The sequence below is a fragment of the Chiloscyllium plagiosum genome, unplaced genomic scaffold (genome assembly GCF_037043375.1).
Source record: "Chiloscyllium plagiosum isolate Xiang-an unplaced genomic scaffold, Cpla_swu_hap1 HiC_scaffold_48, whole genome shotgun sequence".
Lineage (NCBI taxonomy): Eukaryota > Metazoa > Chordata > Chondrichthyes > Orectolobiformes > Hemiscylliidae > Chiloscyllium > Chiloscyllium plagiosum.
The window spans coordinates 14,461,124-14,484,544 of NW_028270186.1; the positions used below are offsets into that span (position 1 = coordinate 14,461,124).

The 23,421-nt window shown below is 41.9% G+C and overlaps 1 long non-coding RNA gene across 3 annotated transcripts in view; it reads left to right on the plus strand.

Annotated features, from left to right (window-relative positions):
• Window positions 1–23,421, plus strand: part of LOC122543152 (uncharacterized) — a 149,755-nt gene that overhangs the window by 95,714 nt on the left and 30,620 nt on the right. For all 3 annotated transcript variants that reach the window (XR_015754955.1, XR_015754957.1, XR_015754956.1), the window contains one exon: window positions 1,773–1,875. This is a non-coding gene — a long non-coding RNA (uncharacterized LOC122543152). The remainder of the gene's footprint in view (window positions 1–1,772; window positions 1,876–23,421) is intronic.

Consider the following 23,421-nt stretch of genomic DNA (forward strand, 5'->3'; position numbering starts at 1 on the left):
TATCTACGAGTAACACGAGATCTTGATCAATGAAACCAGTGGGCCAAGGAATGGCAAACAGAGTTTAATTCAGACAAACCAGGGCAAGGCCTACACAGTTAATAGTAAGGCCCTAGGTGTGTTGTCAAACAGAGAGACTGAGGGGTGCAGGTACATAGTTCCTTGAAAGTGGCATCACAGGTAGACAGGGTGGTGAAGAAAATAGTTGGCACATTTGCCTTTATTGCTTGCCAGAGCATTGAGTACAGGTGTTGGAGCATCATCTTAAGGCCGTTCAAGACATTGGCAAGGCCACATTTGGAGTACTGCATACAATTCTGGTCACCCTGCTACTGAAAAGATGTTAGTAAACTGTTGGAAAGAGTGCAAAAAAAGATTGACAAGGATGTTACCAAAATGGAAGGTTTGAGTTATAAGGAGAGGCTGGACAGGTTTTTTCCAATGAAGGGTAAGAGGCTGAGGTGACCTTATAAAGATTTATAAAATCATGATGGGCAGAGATAATCAAGGTATTTTCCCTAGGGTAGGGGACACCAAAACTGGAGGGCATACACATAAAATGGGGGGAAAGATTTAAAAGGGACCCGAGGAGCAACATTTTCACACAGAAGATGGTTCGTACATGGAACGAGCTGCCAGAGAAAGTGATAGAGGCCGGTACAGTTATAACATTTGGACAGGTACTTTTGGATAAGAAAGGTTTCGAAGGTCATGGGCCAAATGCAGGAAAATGGGATGAGTTCAGATTAGGAAACCAGGTCAGCATGGACAAGTTGGCCTGACTGGCCTGTTTCCATGCTGTATGACTCTATGACCTCCTGGGATGTGCCTGGCAAGTCCAAGTCCATCAAAGATGTAATATAAATGCACTCTGTTGTTGTGGACAATGCTGGGAAGACAGCACATATAATCCATTCTTCCTTTCCCAGTGGCACGATCAGTCAAAGATAGAGTGAAATCAGAAGTAAACAGACCAGGTTGGATAGCAAGTTTCCTTTTTCTGAGGTGCGTGTATAACCTGTTGGATTATTGTCACCATCCAGCAGCTTTCGCAGTTACTTTTCTGGTGCCAGCCCACAATTTACCTGGTTTATTGAGTTCATCATTCAAAATCAATTTAGAATGGCAGCTTCAAAGTTCTTAGTCCAGCATCATAGCCATTAATAGAACATAGAACATAGAACATAGAACATTTCAGTGCAGTACAGGCCCTTCAGCCCTTGACGTTGTGCCAACCTGTCGATCTGATCTGAAGCCCATCCAACCGACACGATTCCATTCTCGTCCATATGCCTATCCAATGACCATTTAAATGCCCTTAAAGTGTACTACTGTTTCAGGGCAATGCCACCCTGTAGATTACAAAGCCCATTCACTGTGGCTGCAATCTACATTACTGTCTCTAGCACAAAATACACTTTGCACTTTTAGAATATAACATTCACTTTAATTTACTCAATGTTTATTGATGTGACATTCCTCTGCATAATATATCAGAAAGGTGTACTGCACTGGCACGTGGTGTGTGTGTGATGATGCTTTATCACACTCAGGACATACAATGTATGCTGTGTTAATTCATACTGCGGCATTTTATCAAATTATTTAATTTGGCATTAAGTATCATAATGGTCTATTTTTATGAGAAACAAGAAGCTCTGCCTTATTATTGCTATTTTATTTTCTGTGTGGCTGCAAACCATGCCTTAACAGCAGATTATTTTATCAAATGGAGCATGGATGTTAAACTATTGACCTTTCTTTAAACATAGACACCTTCAGGATTATCTTGTGACCCCCATGCCTTCAGAGCCTAGAAGCTGCCATCTGCTCGCTGTAATACATCCTTCAGAAAAACAGGCGCACTGCTCTGAGGTGAGTCATGACATAATTACAGCCTAACCGTCCTTATAAAGGCTGTGGCTGGAAGGGAAACCAAGCTGACTGGCTCTTCTGAATGAATGCTGCCCATTTTCTGCCCCGGTTGTCGTAGTTACCAGACAGTGGTCACATTGGCTTTGTTGTGTGCAGTACAGTATGCAGCAGCTGACTGAGCTTCCTACTTCGACAGTTTCCCTGACAGATGTTATTCGTTAGACATTAAAAGGCCCTGTGGGATTGTGAGAGCAGATCACTTGTGATGGTTTAAAGAGAAACTCAGATTTCTGATTCCTCCCCCCCACCCTCCCGCCTCCACCAACAACCTCTCTTCATATTTTAAATGACAGCATGTCCCTTTCTTTGGTCGCCATAGCCTGTTTCAAAATGATGAAAAATGTGTTGTGGAAAGCTCCTTTCAGTACAGTGCTCTGCAGTTGGTAGTTGATAAGTGCATGATGGCCCAGCGAGTTTCCATTTTCACTTAAAAGTGTGTTTTGATTCATCATCGTAGGACGGCATGAGCGAACTGGCAATATTGTTTTCACTGCCAATGTCATTAACTTGCCCATCTGGTGAGAGCTTTTATATTCTATTTATATTTTGCACATTGTACTGATGTCAGCTGTGGTACAGGAGAGTGGTAGGAGTCTCCATAATTGGCTTTAGCACCCTGGTGGACGGAAGAGAATACAAACAAGGCAGGTTTCCTGAATTCCGGCTATGGATTACAGCTGCAAAGTGTGTGTCTTTTTTGTAAAAATATGGGTAAGGTGGTACCGGGACCTGCTTTATCTCCTTCGAACAGATAAATAGCCTAACATTCATGCACAGAAATAATGGTTGCTTGGTTAGGGGGTAGCAGTACATACAAGAGTGCAGCCCCATTCCTGCAAAACTACAAACAGCAAAACATTTTTGAAGCATTTCCATTAAAAGCTTCTCATCCTTTTGTCTCTGTAATAGAGTGTCTCGCCGTTTTTGTGTTCCCAGTGACTGTCCAGAGGTGAGATGAGTTAAACCAGCCTTGGGAGTGAACTTTTCCTCTCTGCGTTGGGAAGCGTTGACATCTGTTCTAATGTTCATCCCAGTAACTCAAACAAACTCAATCCTCAGCTGAGGATTGTCAGATTTGATCCCGTGTCCTTCATGTCATACCAAACGGAACTTACATTGATAGAGCACCTTATAAACAGGTGACTTCTAAGTATTTTATAATGAATGGATTATTTCTGAAGTCATGATGAATGTTGCTGTGCTGGGAAATGGGCAGACTTCATGCCAGGTTTATGTTGATGGCAACACATACAACCCATCCACATAAAGGGAGACTTGACTGGTCTCGTGAGCAATGGAGGATTTTAGGAAATGTTCACTCTGCTGCATCCAAGATTGATTTTCTCCCAAGGTTTCCTCATGAAGCCAGTTACTCATTCAGATAAGGCATTAAGTGAGAACTCACAAAGAAATAGGGAAGTCAAGCAGTATAGACACAATCCTTTCGTTGTGGGCTGAAATTAGCGGAAACAAAAAATATTATTTCACTGACTAATTAAAAGTGATATTTTACAGAATACCTCTGAAAAACAGTTGGTGCAATTACTGTCAGAGCTTTGAATGTCTGTACTGGACCCAACTGATTGGGATAATACTGAAATTTATCAGTGAAAGGATGATTGTGTACTTTTCTCTGTTGCACTGTTTACCAAGATTGTCTGTTTGACAGGAATGATATAGATGACAAGTATGTGTTTGCTCTACCTGTGTGCACTTCTAACAAAACAAATGACAGCCAGCTAAACACACCTCAGTGCGGTGTCCACATGACCCACTCTTTTGGAAGAAAAGATGGGAGGAAGGGTGTGGTGTAGCTGTGGAGAGCATAATTCCACTGGTACACAAGGAAGAATTTTCAGCTTCCCTGACTGATAGCAAAAAGGTGACTGAGCAGTAATAGTGGGTTGACTTGATGACCACTTCTGAGCAGGCTCCTACTCCATCAATCCTTGAAGGTAAAACAGTTGCAAGCCAGCAAGATCCTTTAAACTACCTCCTTGAGACTCTTGAACTTGACACACGTTCCCGCTGGCAACCTTCTCTCAGTGCTGGTGGGTTGGCTCTTGGCTTCATTCCCCCAGCCCACTGACAAGCTGCTGTTTCCGCCTGAAGCAGTTCACATCCGTCGGGATGCTAAAGAAAGACAACTGGTCTGAAATGCTGTCTGTTGTTCCAGGCAGCTGAGTTAGTATTTGACCCTGCAATGTCACAGCTCATCAGTCCCCAGACTCCATTGTTCCAATGCGATGGTTACAAACTGGAACAGAGCTGATTTCTTCGAGGACAGAAAGGAGAAACAAAGGGCACCCACTACAATCTGATAGTCTGAACTCATTTATTACTCTATCATAGCCTTATCACCTTCACTATTTTCCTAATCCCCGTCCGCAGTAAATTACACCCCTTCTCCTGACGAGCAGCTTGTGTGAATTACCTGCTATGGGTCCTCGATCAGTGCAACTTTAAAACAGACTGTTGGGAGGTGCAAGTGTACAGACCAGAATGAGTTGCAATTCCTGTTGCAAAGTACCTCATCTATTCTCTGCAGCAAACCCAGGCTGAGATTGAGAATGCTACCTCCAAAGAATCATAAGGCATTTCAAAAATAAAAACCGAAAAAACGATGGATGTTGTAAAACAGAAATTGCTGTAAAAGCTCAGCAGAACTTCCTCAGAACTGGTGCAGTTCGGAACACTCGACCCGCAAGGTGAACTCTGATTTCTCTCCATAGATGCTGCCAGACCTGCTCAGCTGAGCAGGTTTGGCAGCATCTATGGAGAGAAATCAGAGTTCACCTTGCGGGTCAAGTGTTCCGAACTGCACCAGTTCTGAGGAAGTTCTGCTGAGCTTTTACAGCAATTTCAGTTTTTCTACATAAGGCAAATCGTTTCCCTCCATTGTGTGTTGTTTCCTTTCTTTTTTTAAATCAAGAAGCTGCCACTAAATCCATAGGCTGTAACACAAAGGTTTGAGCCAACATCTGAAAGCAGAACGCAAGGCTTTCAGCTAACAGCTGGAAGCCCACAAACCTGAGTGGAAGCAAGTGAATAACCATGTCCACCAAGATGCTAACCCTCAAGAGAACGATCAATGGATTCAACAAAGTGACCCTTCTTCTTTTGGTTTGGTCACTCCTTGTGGGAAAAGATCTGCCATCCTGCCTACCCTACCACACAGAACACAGAAAACCAAGCCTGTCCAAACCATACAAGGAATACCCAGAATGCCTCAGCACTGACCAAACAGGCTGACAAGAGAAACCAGACATGACCATAGTCACTCGCAGACCAGGGAATACACTTCCCAAGTCAAACTGACAACAAGCTTCCTGGACCCCAGCTGTCCCAAAGCCCTAAGGGCAGTCTGGTATCCCAGTGATACCAGAGCCACACAAAGGGCAGGTCAGACGGAGTGGCAGCAGAATACCTCGCTCACAGGACAGAAACAATGGAAACATCTTACTGCTTTAAAAGGGACATTCTCACCTCCCCTTGAAAAGAGCTGGAATCTCCTGATTGATACTGCCAGGATGCTATATTGTGTCTAGATTCAGGACATTCTTCTGTTAACTGCTTTGCGATTATCACCATTGTAACTGGATTACTTAATTATCAAATACATTGTATTTTCCCTATTTTAATTAGCATCATTGTACAATATTCCTATAAAACCTGGCTTGATTCCCAGCTTGGGGAAGAGAGTTTCAGCTACCTGGACAGACTGTTTGTGCTGTTTCAGCTTGTCAACTTCTCTTCCACGATATCGCTGTGTTAGTAAACTGTTCATTTCACTTTGATCTGTGTTTTGTGATCTCTGCTTTATTGGGCTAATTTCTCCGACACTCCTGAATAATGAAATGTCCTGCAGTCTGCTTCTTGTGCTCGTTCCCTCTGAACCTACCATTGGCTTCACTTCCCAGCCTGCTCAGTGGAAGGGTAGACCAACTTCCTGCTCCATCAGAATCAGTGAGCTGTCCATTTGGTGCTGACTGCTTGCCAGCTGCATTCACATAAGGTCTGAATTTGGGGATGGTACAACCGAAAGACGTGGACACTTTGAGTAGAGGCTGAAATCCCCTCCATCCCACAGCTTGAAATAAAATGAGGAGAACATTCAGGGCAGGAATCGTATTTTGAAAGAAGATTGTTCTGTACTGTCATTGTGTTATGATGGCCAGGAGTGATACTGAAAAGAACACTTCGTGTTCCAGTCACCTAAGGTCATCATTAATATGTCGATAATTCCCTGAACAGATATAAGGTGGTTCGATCCAGAGGAAACTCTGAAAAAATAATCAACAATTTTAAAGGAATTGTACCCCTACACAATTACATTCTTTTCATTTCCCATACAAAGCGGCACGGTGGCACAGTGGTTAGCACTGCTGCCTCACAGCGCCAGAGAGCTGGGTTCAATTCCCGCCTCAGGTGACTGACTGTGTGGAGTTTGCACATTCTCCCCGTGTCTGCGTGGGTTTCCTCCAGGTGCTCCGGTTTCCTCCCACAGTCCAAAAATGTGCAGGTTAGGTGAATTGGCCATGCTAAATTGCCCTTAGTGTTAGGTGCAGGGGTAAATGTAGGGGAATGGGTCTGGGTGGGTGCGCTTCGGCGGGTCGGTGTGGACTTGTTGGGCCGAAGGGCCTGTTTCCACACTGTAAGTAATCTAATCTAATCTAATCTAAGTAATCTAATCTAATCTAAAAAAAAAAGCAACCTGTTATCTTGGCATGAGAATTCAAACTTAGTGTCAGTTCATTCCTGAATCAAGACTGTTTAGATTCTTTCAAACAGAACCCTGCACCTTCTCAGAGATTGTCATTCCATCCATTTGCACTGACCTGCAAGTTGACAGGTGACTGAAAACATCACATGCTCTGCAGTTTATAGGATGGAACAAGTTGAGTTTGCAACAGCCTCGAAACCTCTGGCATGTTTCGGGCATAGCAAGTAAATGCAATCTTCCTTCTTCTATGGGCTAAATCAAGATGCTGTACTTTCTTTTGACTACAAATAGTCATACTTTATGGCCAATGATCCTTGACCTGTGCATTTGGCATGAATAATTTTGAAGCAACTGCAAATTAGGACAGCAAAGAAATCACTATTGGAGCTACAATGAGTAAGAATATCATTGCAAATTAGTTTCAGGAATGTGGAATGCTACCATATTCTTGCTACAGTCATACAAAAGCTTGAAACAGCACGTAAGAAATAGCACATTCCAAAGTTTGATCATGATGAAGGAAAAGTAGGCAACTTGACTATGTATCCCTTTACTCCTGACTCTGATATCTCTAACAAATAATTTCATGCATAGTCCTTTTCCTCTACCTGACAGGAACACTGTCCAGTAAGCAACTACACTTGGTTCTCCCTACAATATCCCTGGGCTTCAAATGGCTTCTGAATTTAATCAATGCCACCAAATGCTGTAAACAACTGGTGGCATTCTGGAGGCAGACTATCTGAACTATGTATCATGACCTGTTCAATTGAAATGCAATCACGTACAAGGATCTGGCCTAGTTGGCTCTGGTCATGTGAATTCCGCCACGAGATGCACAGACATCTTCAACTACACTTCACGAGGGCAGCAAGGTGGCTCAGTGGTTAGCACTGCTGCCTTCACGGCACCCAGGGTTTGAGTCCTCACCTGGGCGAGTGTCTGTGTGGAGTTTGCACATTGTCCCCATGGGTTTCCCTCAGCAATCCAAAGATATGCAGGTTGGGTGGATTGACCATGGTAAATTGCCCACAGTGTCCGGGGATGTGCAGTCTAGATGGATTAGCCATGGGAAATGCAGAGTTAGGGGAGGGAGGAGGGGTAGGTCGAGTTGGGATACTCTTCGGAGGGTCAGTGCGACTTGATGGACCAAATGGCCTGCATGTACACAGTCCATTTGTGGAACTATGATTCTGTGATTCGACTTCAATAAAATCCTCATGTTGAACATGTTGCTGCGTGGTACACTCAGGGCATCACCAAAGTGGATTGAATCTTGAGCCGATGTCATTCATATTTTATTTTCCAAAGAGAAATGTCGCTGCTGTAACATTGTATTGTAACATTACCTTCTATTTCTTCATTGAATACATGTGACTGAAATCACAAAATGCATGAAGCAGGAGCTGAGTAAATTAAAACTCCAGATCAGCAGCACCTCACTGTCCTTCAAATTCCCCATTTCTGTTCATTTCATACACATTGCCACCTTGAATTTTCCTTCCTTTCAGTATCTTTCTCCAGATGGCAATGCGAAAGATTCATATCAACTAAAACAACTCTTGTTGATCAAATGAAACAAATCAATTCTGATGGTGGCCACCCTTATAATGGATCAAGTGTCTGTCATCCACCTGGTCATAATTATTTCTCCTGCTGCCTCCTTGTCACTAAGAGTTTAACATCCTAACAGAGACTGGAAACAAGTTCAACCGACAAGAAGGACTGTTGAATACTAATTGCTGCACTTTCTTCATCACATTCCTGAATTTGCTTTATGATACTATGACTGCAAGTTACAGTGTGGAAATCTAAACATATGTTTTCAAAATCCTGGCTAGTGTCAAGCAAGGCGATGTGATCTATCTGACAGTGGCTCTCTATCTATCTCACCAAAGATCAACTTCCCACTGATGTGTGAATTAAATACAGCCCAGATGAAGACTCTTTAACCTCGATCACCTCTGGTGACAAAACTAAACTGACCACCATAGATATACAAGATCGACAGTTTGCAAAGAACTGAACTGTGGTTGCCCAATCTCCAGCAGATTTGTACATCATTCTCAAGCTCTTCAATTTTGTATGTAAGAGATTTGGTCTGTCATTGAATGCTACCAAAACAAAATACATGTTTCGACCCAGACCTGGTCAGTCCAATATACCATCTTCCAGATATGCTGGTGAAGGAGCTCTGACGTGTAGTGAGCACTTCCCATAATTTGCAGTCACTTCTCTCAAAAAACCATAAGTGACAAAGACATCCAACAGTGGGAACCAGAGAGCAAGGTTTGCTTCCTTTCCTGTCCTCAATTCCCATCAATCTGCCTCTTTTTATACGGATTTGGACTCAAGGTATGATGCAGCTCAGTGGACAAGCTGAATTTTGAACAATTTGTAGTCAGCTTCTGCCAGTTGTTCATGTCAAGGCTGCTAGACTTGAACGAGTTCATTCTTCTGTGCCCCACAGAGCAAGTGTTTGTCAACAAAGGTCTCTGCAGGTCAACACAAATCCTAATGTTCAGAAGTTGTCAACACCACACTCAGGCACTGCAGTGAGACTGGAATCAGCAGTACAAGGGAATGCCATCAGCAATGCTCCAGTGCCTATATCACATTCAGTGGAAGCACTGTTGAACCAATGCAAGTGTCCTTCTTGACACCAGCTCTACAAAGTTAGGCCTGTATTCTCCAGAGTTTTGAAGACTGTGAAGTAATCTCATTGCAACTGACAAAATATTTAAAGGGACAGGCAAGGGAGATGCAAGTAGAATAGTTCCCAGGCTGGGCAGTCTCAAATCATGAGGTACAACTTCCAAATCAGTGGAATTCCACTTGGGACTGAGATGAGGAGCATGGCTTAATACTCAGATGTTTGTAAAAATTTGGCATTCCCTTTGACAGAGGGCCCTGGAAGTTCAGTCCTTCAATATATTTAAAGTTGATAGATTTCTGACTTCCAGTGGCATAAAAGATGAAAGGGATGGGGTAGGTGAAAGGCAATGAAGTGCTCGATCAAACACGGTTGTATTGAATGACACAATAAGCATGATGAGCTGAAGTAACCTACTCCTGTTCCTATGTTCTGTGTTCCTAATGTCAACGATGATGAAATTAACTCACTGCCTGATTGGCCAAAAATGCTTCTCCACCAGATCCTGTGTTGTCAACTCTCAAATGAGCAGACTTCCAAGAGAGGATAACATAGATTTCAAACTCATTGTGAAGCACTCCTTCAAGTCTAACGGCCTCGAAACATTATGCCGCAAATGCCTAAAGATCTGGGGGTGAAGAATCGAGGCATCAAGTCACATGAAGACCATGGCAGAAACTTTACACGGCGAATACATGTCACCCATGAATTGAAGGATAACTGGCTGTGTGTGATGTGGCGACACACATACAGACCAGGACTATCTGACCACACCAGTCTGACACACATTCTGACCACACCAATCAACGCTAACGCCTAACACTAGAAAGGTCCACTTTAAGTTTTTTTTTAACACCTCGTGAACTTAGACCAGCATTTGAAGAAAAGAATTGCAAATTTGAATCCTGCTTTTCCACCCAAAATGAATTGTTATGTTTAGTCATTATGAATCTGCATTAACACCGGGGCTTTGTTTGTCCATTTGTGGTATAGGTACGGCTGAGATTTGGTGTAAGAAATGATTTGGAGATGCTGGTGTTGGACTGGGGTGTACAAAGTTAAAAATCACACAACACCAGATTATAGTCCAACAGGTTTATTTGGAAGCACTAGCTTTTAGAACGCTGCTCCTTCATCAGGTCGTTGTGGAATACTGTATAAGATCGTAAGACACAGAATTTATAAAAAAAGTTTACAGTGTGATGTAATTGAAATTATGTATTGAAAAAGACCTGGATTGTTTGTTAAGTCTCTCATCTTTTAGAATGGATATGTTGATTTAAGAAAGGAGTAGGGATCTTCTGAAATTGACCTTTTATAATCACATTCTCAGATGAAATTCAGTATTGGCAACTTGCCAATGATTCAGATCTTCAAAATGATATCTCTCGTACAAGACGTGGATTTCAGCTGGAAATTTTCACATTTACACAGCAAGCGTCCATCTTAAAAAAAATCTGCCAGACAATTATTTGAGACACAACTTCTTCGTTAATATTAGCAACAGAAGAAATTTCAAAGCCATTGTCCCTTTTTATATAAAAAAAGCTATATTTCTTTCTTTCTCAAATGTCTTATTTTTCGTTTTCTTTCTCTTACTCTGTCTTTCAAGAAGAGCTTCCAAACCCAAATGCTCCCTCCTCATCACCCATACCTCACCAAAACTGTCAATAAAACCCTCATTAATATTCTTAATATCAACAGATTAGATTCTTTCAATGCTTTTCAGGCCAATATTCCATTCTTCAGCCAGATTCAGACATATACCAAGTTACGCCAGTTCACCCATCTCTCCTGTGTCGGTTCCCTATCCATCAAATTTTTTTTATTATAGATATTTTTATTAGAAATTTAACATTTTTACAAGTTTACAAAAATAAACAAAACTCTCAAGTACAAACATTGATATACAATTAAATCTTAAATAAATAATAACCAAAATTTAACAAAAGAAAAATACCGCAAAAGAAAAAAAACAAAACTCAACTAACTACTAATCTAACCTGCAACTAACCAGGGTGTATATTTAAGTCTCTTACATTATTCAAATAAGAGAAAGAAAAACAAAACAACGGATAACATAGAAATTGGGTAGTGAGATACATGCTCGGAATGTGTTAACATCAGATGTAACAAAATCCGTATTCGTGCAGGATTCCTCTCCCAAGTGGCTCCAGACCAGCCAGGTTTGTAATCTCAATTAAATAAAAGCCCTTGTTAGGATAGTCGAAATATCTGTATTCATATAATTCAAGAAGGGCTGCCATATTTTATGAAATAATTCGGTCTTTCGGTGCACCATATTTGTAAGGAAGTCAAGGGGGATACATTCCATAATTAATCTGTGCCAATTTGAAAGTCCAGGGGGGCCCTCAGCCACCCAGTTTACCAAAATATTTTTCCTTGCACAGAAAGAGAGAATAGGAAATAGTCTCTTCCCGTGCATATCCAGGGAGAGAAAGTTCGAAAAGCCCAAAAGGAGAGATACAGGGTCCACTTTAATTTCCGTTCCTAGAATTTCTGTCAGGGTACTTGCTACTTTAGTCCAGTATCTATGGATCTTATGACAGGTCCATAGGCAATGTACAAGAGTGCCCACCTCTATTTTACATTTGGGACACATTGGAGATGCTCCTGCTTTAAATTTTGCCAATCGATCCGGTGCTATATGGGCCCTATGAAGTATCTTCAGCTGGATAGCCTGAGTTCTGTTACAGATGGTGATTCTTCTGGCGTTTTCCCAAATGTCATTCCACATTTCTATCGAGATTTCTAGTCCAAAATCCTGATCCCATGTTTTAAGCAGATCGTCCATATCTCCCGATACTTCATCATATAGTAAATGATAAATATTACTGACGGAAGATACCCCCATTGGTCGTAGCACTCTACATTCTCTATCTGATTTATAAAGACTATCTAATAACGTAGTCTTCTTCTGTATATAACCTCGAATTTGGAAGTATCGAAAGAGGTCTCCATTAGGTAATCCGAATTTCTGACGCAGCTGTTCAAAAGACATCAGGACCCCATCTTTAAATAGGTCCCCTAGACATGAGATACCCCCGGATCTCCAGAGTTTAAAAGTGGCATCTGTAAACCCCGATTGGAATCCCCATGTTCCCACTATCGGTGTATATGGGGATGTTTTATGTGAGTTGCCCTCATTTTGCCGCATTATATTCCAAGCTTTAATTGTGTTTAGTATTATAGGGTTTTTACAGTGATCCGTAATGATTTTCCTCTTGTCTGAAAATAAAAGATTAATAAGTGGGCATTTTACTTGAGAAGCCTCGATGTCCAGCCAGATTGATTGCGGATCAGACAAGACCCAATCAGCTATGTAACCTAATAGGGAACTTAACTGATATTTCCTAAAATCTGGGAAGTCTAATCCTCCCCTTGTCTGTGGAAGCTGTAGCTTCTTCAGCTTAATGAGGGGCCGTCTATGACTCCAGATAAAGGAACCAAGCCAGCCATATAATTTACGTAGAGCCGTCCTCGGCAGCATCACCGGAAGCATTCTCATAGGATATAGGAGACGGGGCAGGACATTCATTTTAATTAGTGCTAATCTACCCAGCCAAGAAATTGGAAGGTCTCGCCATCGCTGGAGGTCCTGCCTTATCCTTTCCAGTAAATGCACAAAGTTAGCCTTGTATAAATGACCAAATACTGGGGTAATAAAAATGCCTAAATATAGGAAACTCTCCAGGGACCACCGAAAGGGAAAGGGGGATCCGTTCACTAAGTGGGGTGTCATAGCAAGGCCACCCATTGGCATAGCCTCCGATTTTGAGAAATTAATTTTATAGCCTGAGAATGTGCTAAATGTATTAATAACTTGGATTAGGCGAGGTACGGACATCAGAGGATTACTGAGGAACAGAAGAACATCATCTGCACAAAGGGTAATTTTATGTTTACCTGTACCAATCCTCGGGGCCGTTATATTAGGATCAGCTCGTATAGCTTCTGCTAGTGGTTCAATTATTAGCGTAAATAACAATGGCGAGAGAGGACATCCCTGACGGCAGCCCCTACCCACACTGACGCTATCTGAACCTAATCCATTGGTAACCACAACTGCTTTGGGATCACTATACAATGTTGAGACCCATTTGGTAAACACCTGCCCAACGCCAAACCTTTCCAATGTATAAAACAAATATGACCATTCAACCCTATCAAATGCCTTTTCTGCGTCTAATGAGACTACTACACCTGGTATCTTTCCCTGATGACAGGCTTGAATCATATTCAAAACCCTTCTAATATTATTGGATGATCTACGGCCCTTAATAAACCCCGTCTGATCCTCCTTTAAGATATGTGGCAATACCCTTTCTAGTCTCAATGCTAACATTTTAGAAAGGATTTTAAAATCTACATTTAGCAAGGATATTGGTCTGTATGACACACAATCTTCTGGATCCTTTCCTTTTTTAAGGATAAGAGAGATATTTGCCTCTTTCAGCGAAGGCGGGAGACAGCCCTGACTATATGCATAGTTAGGTATTTCCCTCCCCACCCCTCTCCGCCTTCCGCAAAGACTGTTCCCTCCGTGACTACCTGGTCAGGTCCACGCCCCCCTACGACCCACCCTCCCATCCTGGCACTTTCCCCTGCCACCGCAGGAACTGTAAAACCTGCGCCCACACCTCCTCCTTCACCTCTATCCAAGGCCCCAAAGGAGCTTTCCACATCCATCAAAGTTTTACCTGCACATCCACTAATATCATCTATTGTATCCGTTGCTCCCGATGCGGTCTCCTCTACATTGGGGAGACTGGGCGCCTCCTAGCAGAGCGCTTTAGGGAACATCTCCGAGACACCCGCATCAATCAACCAAATCGCCCAGTGGCTCAACATTTCAACTCCCCCTCCCACTCTGCCGAGGATATGGAGGTGCTGGGCCTCCTCCACCGCCGCTCCCTCACCACCAGACGCCTGGAGGAAGAACGCCTCATCTTCCGCCTCGGAACACTTCAACCTCAGGGCATCAATGTGGATTTCAACAGTTTCCTCATTTCCCCTTCCCCCACCTCATCCCAGCTTCTAACCTCCAGCAACTCGATCCCCTGACCTGTCCGGACTTGTCCGACCTGCCCAGCTCCTTTTCCACCTATCCACTCCACCCTCTCCTCCCTGACCTATCACCTTCATCTCCTTCCCCACTGACCTATTGTACTCTATGCTACTCTCTCCCCACCCCCACCCTCCTCTAGCTTATCTCTCCACGCTTCAGGCTCTCTGCCTTTATTCCTGATGAAGGGCTTTTGCCCGAAACGTCGATTTTGCCTGTCCTCGGATGCTGCCTGAATTGCTGTGCTCTTCCAGCACCACTGATCCAGAATATATGCATAGTTATACATGTCCATAAGTGGACCAGCCAATATTCCTGTAAATTCTTTATAGAATTCAGCTTGAAAGCCTTCTGGACCAGGTGTCTTACCGCTCTGAAGTTGCCTGATTGCTTCAAGTATTTCTTGGACTGTTAGGGGAGCATTTAAGACCGATACCTGTTCCGGAGTTAGGTCCGGAAAGATCAAATTTTTAAAAAATGATTGCATCCTCCTAGTCCTGTCTTCACAATCCTGCGATTTATATAAATCAGAATAACATTTTCTAAAGATTGCATTAATCCTTTTATGATCATGAGTCAAAATACCCTTACTTTCCTTGATAGACGTGATAATTTGAGGTGCCTTTTCTTTCTTTGCAAGAAATGCTAAGTATCTACCCGGTTTGTCGCCAAATTCATATAACCTTTGTTTTGTAAATAATATTTCCCTCTTAGCCGTTTGGGTAAGCGTGGTGTTTAGAGCTGATCTAAGGGCCGTAATCCTTTGCAATTTGATAATAGAAGGTCTATCAGTGTATGCTGTTTCAGCTGCTTTTAAGCGAGCTTCGAGCAGACGCTGTTGTTCTCCCTTCAATTTCTTCTGGGTCGCTGAGTAGGAGATGATCAAACCTCGCGTGTAAGCTTTGATGGTCTCCCACATCATTGATGGGTTGCTCGCTGTACCTAAATTAATTTCTAAAAAAGTTTTAAATTCTTGAGAGAAGTACTTTACAAATTTACTATCTTTCATTAGGAAGGGGTCCATACGCCAATGCCGAGGGGATGTCCCATTGTTCCTCGCCTTAGTTTCCATATATACAGCAGCGTGGTCGGAAATTGCTATACTACCTATTTTACAGGATGATATGGAATTTAAAAAAATTGAGGGGCAAAAAACATATCAATTCTGGTATGACATTATGTGGATTGGAGTAGAAAGAAAAATCTCTGCCCTGTGGATGAAGACATCTCCATACATCTACTAATCCTAATTCTTTGTTCAGATCCATCAATTATCTAGATCTGGGAGATACTCCTGCAGTACTCTTGGGAATCCTGTCTATTTCCGGATCCATAATACAATTAAAGTCTCCCCCTATAATTGTATGACGGGCACCAAGAGCCATCAATTTTGAAAAGGCTTCCGTTATAAATTTAAAGGGGTGTGCTGGGGGGCAGTACAAATTTAAAATCTCATATTCCTCTCCATTTATGAGGGCTTTAAACAGAATATATCATCCAGATTCGTCTTTTATCTGATTTAGGATTTTGAAAGGGAAATTCTTCCGAACAAGAATAACAACTCCCCTGCTTTTTGAGCTAAAAGAAGAAAAAAAGGCCTGATCAAATCCACCCTGTCGTAATTTCAAGTGTTCTTTATCCAACAGGTGTGTCTCCTATACGAGAGCTATATCAACTCTTTCTTTCTTGTGATTTGATAATATTTTCTTCATTTTGACTGGCGAATTACTCTCCTTGACATTCCAGGTGCACCACTTAACCGACTGATCAACCATAATCGTCCGGGCAAATCCAAGACCCATCGGAAGGGGAAACCCTATCCAGAACATCCCGAGCATACAGCATATAAAATTCACAAAAATAAAGGCTCTCTAATACACTCACAACAGTATAATAAAAATCTATTTCTAAATAATAAAAAAAAACATATTTAAATGGAGATTTTCCCCCTTGTTCCCAGGGGGTGTCACTTCCTTTCCAAAGGTCCATCGTATCCCCTCCCAACCAGTATCCCCCCCCTTGACTCAGGTGCTCCTCAATAGGATGAGGAGAATTCAAATATACTACAAAGCTAGAGTTAACAGTGAGCACCCTACCCCCATCCCCCCACCCACACCCACACCTGCAAATATTTGGTAATGTTAATACCATGTATAAACATATATAACTATAAAATTACAACCTCAACAAATAATAATTAAATATAATAATACAAAATAACAAGGGAAAACAACCCCGCTCCGAGAGACAGAGTTAAAATAGAATAAGGTAACCACCTCCCCCCACCAACATTAACCAGACCCCCCGGCTTATATATATATATAGAATAATAAAACAAAAACCAAGGTGGGGGAGAAAATCGTTAAATAGAGAACAAATAAATAAATCCCTCTCCCCACTCCCCAAGATAATATTAAACAGTAAGGTAAAAAAAAAGAAAAGGGGGGGATATAAACCGGAGTGGGGGGAAGGCAAACCAACATCCATTATCTCTTACAGTTTATCTAAGAGAGTCCAAGAATTCCTTAGCCTTTTCTGGCGATCCGAAGTTATACACGGATCCTTCATGGTTAAAGCGTAGCGTTGCTGGGTAGCGTAAGGAGTACTGAATATTTAAGTCCCTTAAACGCTTCTTCACCTCATCGAATGCCTTCCTCTTTCTGACCAGAGCTGGGGAAAAGTTCTGGAATAACATGATCTTGGATCCTTTATACAGCATGGCTTGGGAATCTTTTCCAAGATTTCTAGAGGCTTCTAGGAGTATCTGCCTCTCCCTATAGCTCTGCAGCCGGAACAGGACCGGGCGTGGGCGCTGGTTCGAGCCGGGCCCGCGTATTGCGACCCGGTAGGCCCATTCTACCCTTACCTGGCCTGATCCACCTTCCAGATTTAAAAGCTGTGGCAGCCACTACTCGAGAAATGCTGTAAGCTGGCCTTCCTCTTCCCGTTCGGGAAGGCCCAGCAAACGAATATTTTTTCGACGACCTCGATTATCGTGGTCATCAATATGATTCTCTAAGGTCCGGACTCGCTGTTCGAGAGTCCGGACCTGATCCACGGCCGATTGCGCTGTAGTTTCAGAGGTCGCGACCTTTAACTCCGCCCCTCTGACTCGGCGTTGAATTTCTTGGATGTCTCGGTCGTGCTTCTGCAGCGCGGCTGAGAGTGAGTCCCATCGACTTCAGGATTCTTCGATGAAAGCGTAGATCTTCGCATCAGTTTAGAGATTATTTCCACAAGGCTTGTCACCGTAGGTAAATCCCCCGGGGCGGCTGCGGATGCCTCTGCTGCAGCTGAAGAGGGTGGGGGAGGGGTTCCTGCTTGCTGAGAGCTGTGGGCTCCCTTCCCTTTAGTAATTTTTACTGAAGATTAGATTGTTTAAATTTAATACTAAGCAACTAATTAAATTAAACAGCTATTTTAAATGATTTGGTGTGTGTTGGGGGTGGGTGACCCACTTTGCCCAAGTCTTGGGAGGAGTACTGTAGACTCAGACTTGCTGGATCACCGCCATCTTGGATCCCCCCATCCATCAAATATTAAATTTAAAATTCTTATCACTGTCTTCAATCTTCATCATTTCATCCTTCCTCTTCTCAAACCTCTTCAGCCAAAGATACTGCAGTGATTGTGATGAGGTCAGCCAGCTCGACCTCCCAGAATCTGAGTTCCCTGATTGGGGCTGTTACTCTGGTCCAAACAGGGAGCCCTGGCCGACAGAGAAAAGAGAAGTGTCAGAGATTCTGGCACTCTCAGACCTGACTCTGAAGAGGCAGGCTAGGTGCAAGGACCCTTCCCATGTAAATAAAGGGTGACTTATTGACAGGATGCTGGTCTCTTTCCAAATACTTTCCAAATCTCCATTCCTCAAACTCAAGCATTTTCTGCATCCTTTCCTTCATGCATTCCAAATTTACACACTCTTCCTAAACCTCCCTTCTTTCATTCTCACTTTAACAGACAGCAGTATGATCAATTATTTGGTCAATCATCCTAATAGTTCCTATTTGGCATAAATTCTTGCCTGAATATATCTTAATGACACTTAGGACTTAGAACCCCTACAGTGTGGAAACAGGCCCTTTGGCCCAACAAGTCCACACTGACCCTCTGAAGAATAACCCATCCAGATCCAATTCCTTTCTCTATATTTCTCCTGAATAATGCACCTAACGTTATGGGCAATTTAGTATGGCCAATCCACCTAACCTGCACATCTTTGGATTGTGGGAGGAAACTGGAGCAAACCCACGCAGACACAGGAAGAATGTGCAAACTCCACACAGACAGTTGCCTGAGGCTGGAATCGAACCTGGGTCCTGGATGCTGTGAGGCTGCAGTGCTAACCACTGAGCCATCATGCCGCTCCTTCAGAATATTTATGTACAATACAGTGCTATCTAAATATAAGTTGCAGTCACTCTTAATGTCCTCTTCAACTTCCAACAGCATACGTTGACACAAGACAGCACAAAAACAACTTAAGGAAAGGATGATTAAACACCTAAGCTATTTTGTTGGAGGGAATTCTGTGACATCTTGGAATACAAAAGCATCTAAAAGTGGTAGAGGTGATGCTACAGGTCTTTTTCGAGCTCAAACCTCGTAGACATCTCTGAAGCACTTTTCTCCCTTCTCACTCAGTCTCATATTGTAGACCAGAAATTCTCACAAAAAACAAACTTTAAGGACATGAGTGGGATATCAATGGATGAATACCCATTTCTTATTGCAAAAATGAGTGCAAAACAAAATCTGTTGGGTATCTTGAACAGCTATTTGCCCACAGGGGTAAAATTTCAGACAAGTCTTGAGCTGGGTACCCCCTCAAAACAGATGAGAAGCTGTTTAAATATGTAAATCAAGGCCATACTTTGGTTACGGTGTGAATGAATTTATGTGTGTATTTGGATTACAAAGGGGGTGTAAGTTTGAGTTTGCATATTCGTTGTCAATAATATTTTTGGTACATTTTAGAGGGTAAGTTTGTTGTAATAAGTAGATTTTTGTTTCCTTGTTCATTGATGAATGTTGATGTGAGTTGCTTTTATCTTCGTCAGTGGTCACCATCAGGCATTAACCATCCTTGAGCTTAAATTTATCAGAATATATTTATTTGTGACAATATGTGAAATAATGAGCTTTGACTTCCACCAGGGCTGTGAGAGGGCTAAGAAGTTCCTTCTGAGTTTCCAGCTTCCTAGCAAGGATTTTCTATTATGGTTTCTAGTTGAGCTCGTGCAGATCAGAGGAAACAGTCTCTCTGCATCCAATCTATATAACCTTTCATAACTTTAAAAGTCTCTGTTAGGTCACCTGCAAGCCCTATTTTTCAACAGAAAGGAGTCCCAGTCTGTCAATCTTTTCCTCATATCTATACCCAGACATTTCTGGTTTCATCCTTCGAAATCTTCTCTGCGCCCTCTTCACTGTCTCACTAGTCCATTTATAATGTGGCAACCAGAACATCACACAGTTCCCGCGTGGCTTGACCAAGGCTCAGTGATAGCTTTAGTGTAATTTTCCTGCTCTTCAATTCTATCCCTCGAGAAACAAAACCAAGTGTTTGCTTTTCTTTTTTTTTCTTTGTGGCCTTGGTAATGTTTGAGCAACTTGTTGTAATTGGTGTAATTGTACTCCAGTGCCCTTTTGTGTCTCTTACCCACTTGTAAAGACTGCCTCTTTTGATTGCACTTGATGTGGCTAGCCATGTGGCAACAGCAGATTGGCCCAATGACAGTACAGGAAGGGAGAGAGAGAGAGCTGGCAGACGATGAGCAGATTGCTTTGGGGACCTCCTGACATTTATGTGCGTTATTCTTTTTTCCTTTGTTACCAAGCTTGTCTTTCACTTTTTAAAAATATTTTTCAAACATGAAGAAATTTTCCTTGAAGTGCAAATTTCTTGCCAGATCTGTGATGGGGGCTGGAGTTCAAAGATTAGTTTGCAGCTTATCGGCTGAGGTTAATATGAAATGTCGGCATTTCCTGTGTTATGTGCAAGTGGCATGACTGCCAGAAATAATGATCTCCAGTCTTGGGAACCCAGCCAAAGAGAAAAAGGTTACGTGCCCTATCAATCTGTTGCATCTTTTCTGTAGGGAGTTACCTCTTCGAAGCAGTACCTCCATGTGCATGATACACACCTGCACACAGTCAACTGGCGAACCTGAAATATTACAGGAGTGACTTGGAGGATCTGGTGACAGCTTTTTATGTTGTTAAGGTGACTGCAAATCACTCTCCAGAGGTTAGCATAGCTTTGTGCCAATTTCTATTTTGCAGCAGATGTTCTGCAGACATCTTTCCACAAACGTGACTGAGGCAGATCAGGCACATGTGGCAGATAAGATATAATTCCTGCTACCTTTTGAGGGTTTTACTGTATAAAGCACTTTTTGGTTAAGTTTTGCAATGACAAGCCATCATTCCGCATGACCCAACTTGTGCCTTTACATCGTGTAGCAGCCCCAGGATCTAAACAGAACAACCTTATCACCAATGTTCAAACAAAAACCTTAATCTCTGCAAGGCAGTAAAATGGATATTTTATTTGTTTGTAGCTCACACTATCAATTGAATTTATTAATTATTAAATAAATAAGTGAATTTTATGATTGAAAGCAAACAACAGTAGATACAAGGTTTATTATACCTCCATGAAAGATGGAAAATAATAGTCACTTCTCTTGTGCACGACTTCAATAAAACGCAGACGAGGTTCAAGATCCCTGAATCTAACGTTACATTTCAGGTTTCTACCAAATCTCTAAAGGGTTTGTTTGGGTTTTATTTCAATCCTTCTGTCTGTCTTTCTATGTACTGTTGATCTTTGATATCTTCTGAAATCTTTTACACTTGGCCCGAGCTTGCAAAGATCCCAAGGGATCATGTGTCCAATGCGCATATCTTAAATTTCAGGTTTAGAGTTTAGAAATGTTTTGAGGTGGAATTCTATGTGACAATCTATGACCATTTGTTTATCTCTCTGTCATTCATACCATGTGCTGCCATGGAGAGATCTACTGGCAACCAGCATTGGGAATGGAAGACATCATTGACAATATTGGTGGAAATTAGGGCTGCTACCTCTCTCTATCGATTTAATAAGGGAAGGTGAACCCCATGCAAATTCTCTGACAACATCTTTTGCTGTCTCTTTTACCCAGCATAGTAGGATTTGCATGAACTGAACAGTTGCCAGAACTCTGGTGGATGAATGGCAGAAACGCAAAGGAAATGCTGTAAAGAACCATTCATCAAAAGTTACAATGGGAGATGAGAAGGCTGCAAATGGAAATTTGAGGGAACAATTGGCGACATCAGTACAAGTCTGTGCACACACAAACACACTCACATAGCAGTGAACACAGGTAGACATGCCTCTACCGTGAGTTATGTTAAGGGTTGAAATATTTCAAGCTTCAGTTTCAGTGTAAGATGAATTAGACATTTTTATTTTCAATTTGTTTTCGGATGCCTTTCTGTGCTCACAATCAAGGTTCGAACTTTTGAACCAGCTGACAGGTTCCTGGAAGCAAGAAAGCACTGAGTTTACAATGGAGATAATTTCTCAATAATGGAGATAATTTCTCAATGATGAAGAATGCTCTGTAAAACTTTCTTGGTGTTTTATAAAAATTGAGTAAACAGAGAAAGACTGTCCCAAGAAGATAAGTTTTAATCAAACAATTCAGTTCAGTATGTTCAGTCTTATAAATGAGCATAAAATAATGTTATTATTTGGATGTGAAGTTTTAAAATATAAGTAGGTGTGTGGGTTCAGTTATGTAAAGTTGACTGTTTTTATAAGAAACAAGAAGGTCATTTGGAACAGTGAGCTAGACACATAATTTCCAGGAAGGCATGTAATTCAGTCAACTGACTTGCAAGATGTCTATCATGTGAATTGATGAAAAACTTATACTGCTGAGTTTTTAACCAACAGCGGAAACAGATCAGAGGCCAGTAGTTGTAGCTTTTAGGTTCAGTTCAGAAGAACCAGGAGTTGAGTTTGAGGGAATAGTTCCTTCTGAGTAAGTGAATCAAGTTTTCTGTTCAGGAGAACAGAACACTAGCAGGAGGGTATTGGTTTGTGAGACCTCAAAGCTGAGAGAGCTTGTGCGGAAGTCTTTCAGTTGTTTGAGCTGAAAATCAGAACTAAAAGCAAAACCTTCCCAAAAGATTCAGAAAGAAGATGGAAAACTATCTCAGATGTCCAAGGGGGAGAACTGAAAAGAATCAGTAAAGTAAGAAATCAAAGAATTGAGATAGGACTGATACTTTTTTTCTGGGATTGATTATCTGTAAAGGGGAATGTAGAGAAATAGCTTGAAACTTTGTTTTGCTGTTTATGTTAAGGTCATTCTAAACTGCCTTGCACAATTAAAAAAACCTTTTGTGTGATAAATTTTGTTAAAGACCCTTTGTATTCCTATGTTCAGTGAAAACCACCACAGTGACCAACTGCAAAAATTAAACTTATGATGTATCACTCTGATGTCTGACTTTTTCCAGTTTTAGCATCAGCTGATATCATAACAATGGAGAGAGAGTCAGAGACAGAGACAGAGAAGGAGAATTCCGAAGAATTTGCGAAGGATAAGTAGTTCTTGGCCTTTGATATTAGTAGATCTTTATTGCAGGCATAAAGTTCCATAAATCCCCAAGGCCTGATTAGACGTAACCCAGGCTGCAGTGAAAGACTAGGGAGGAGAGTGCTGAGGCCCTGCCGAGATACTTAATACTTCACTGTCCACAGATGAAGTATCAGATGACAGGAGGATATGATTCCATTGTTCAAGAAAGGCAGCAGGGACAGGACAGGTCGTTACTAACCAGTGAATCTGATGTCAGTACAATGGAAATTATTGGAAAACATTTGGAAGGATGGGACTAATCAATATTTCGTATAATTAGTAAGTTTGCAGATGACACAAAAATTGGTGTTGCTGTTGATAATGAGGAGGATGGTCTCAGGCTATAGCCTGATATTGATTGATCAGATTGTAAATTGGGCAGAGC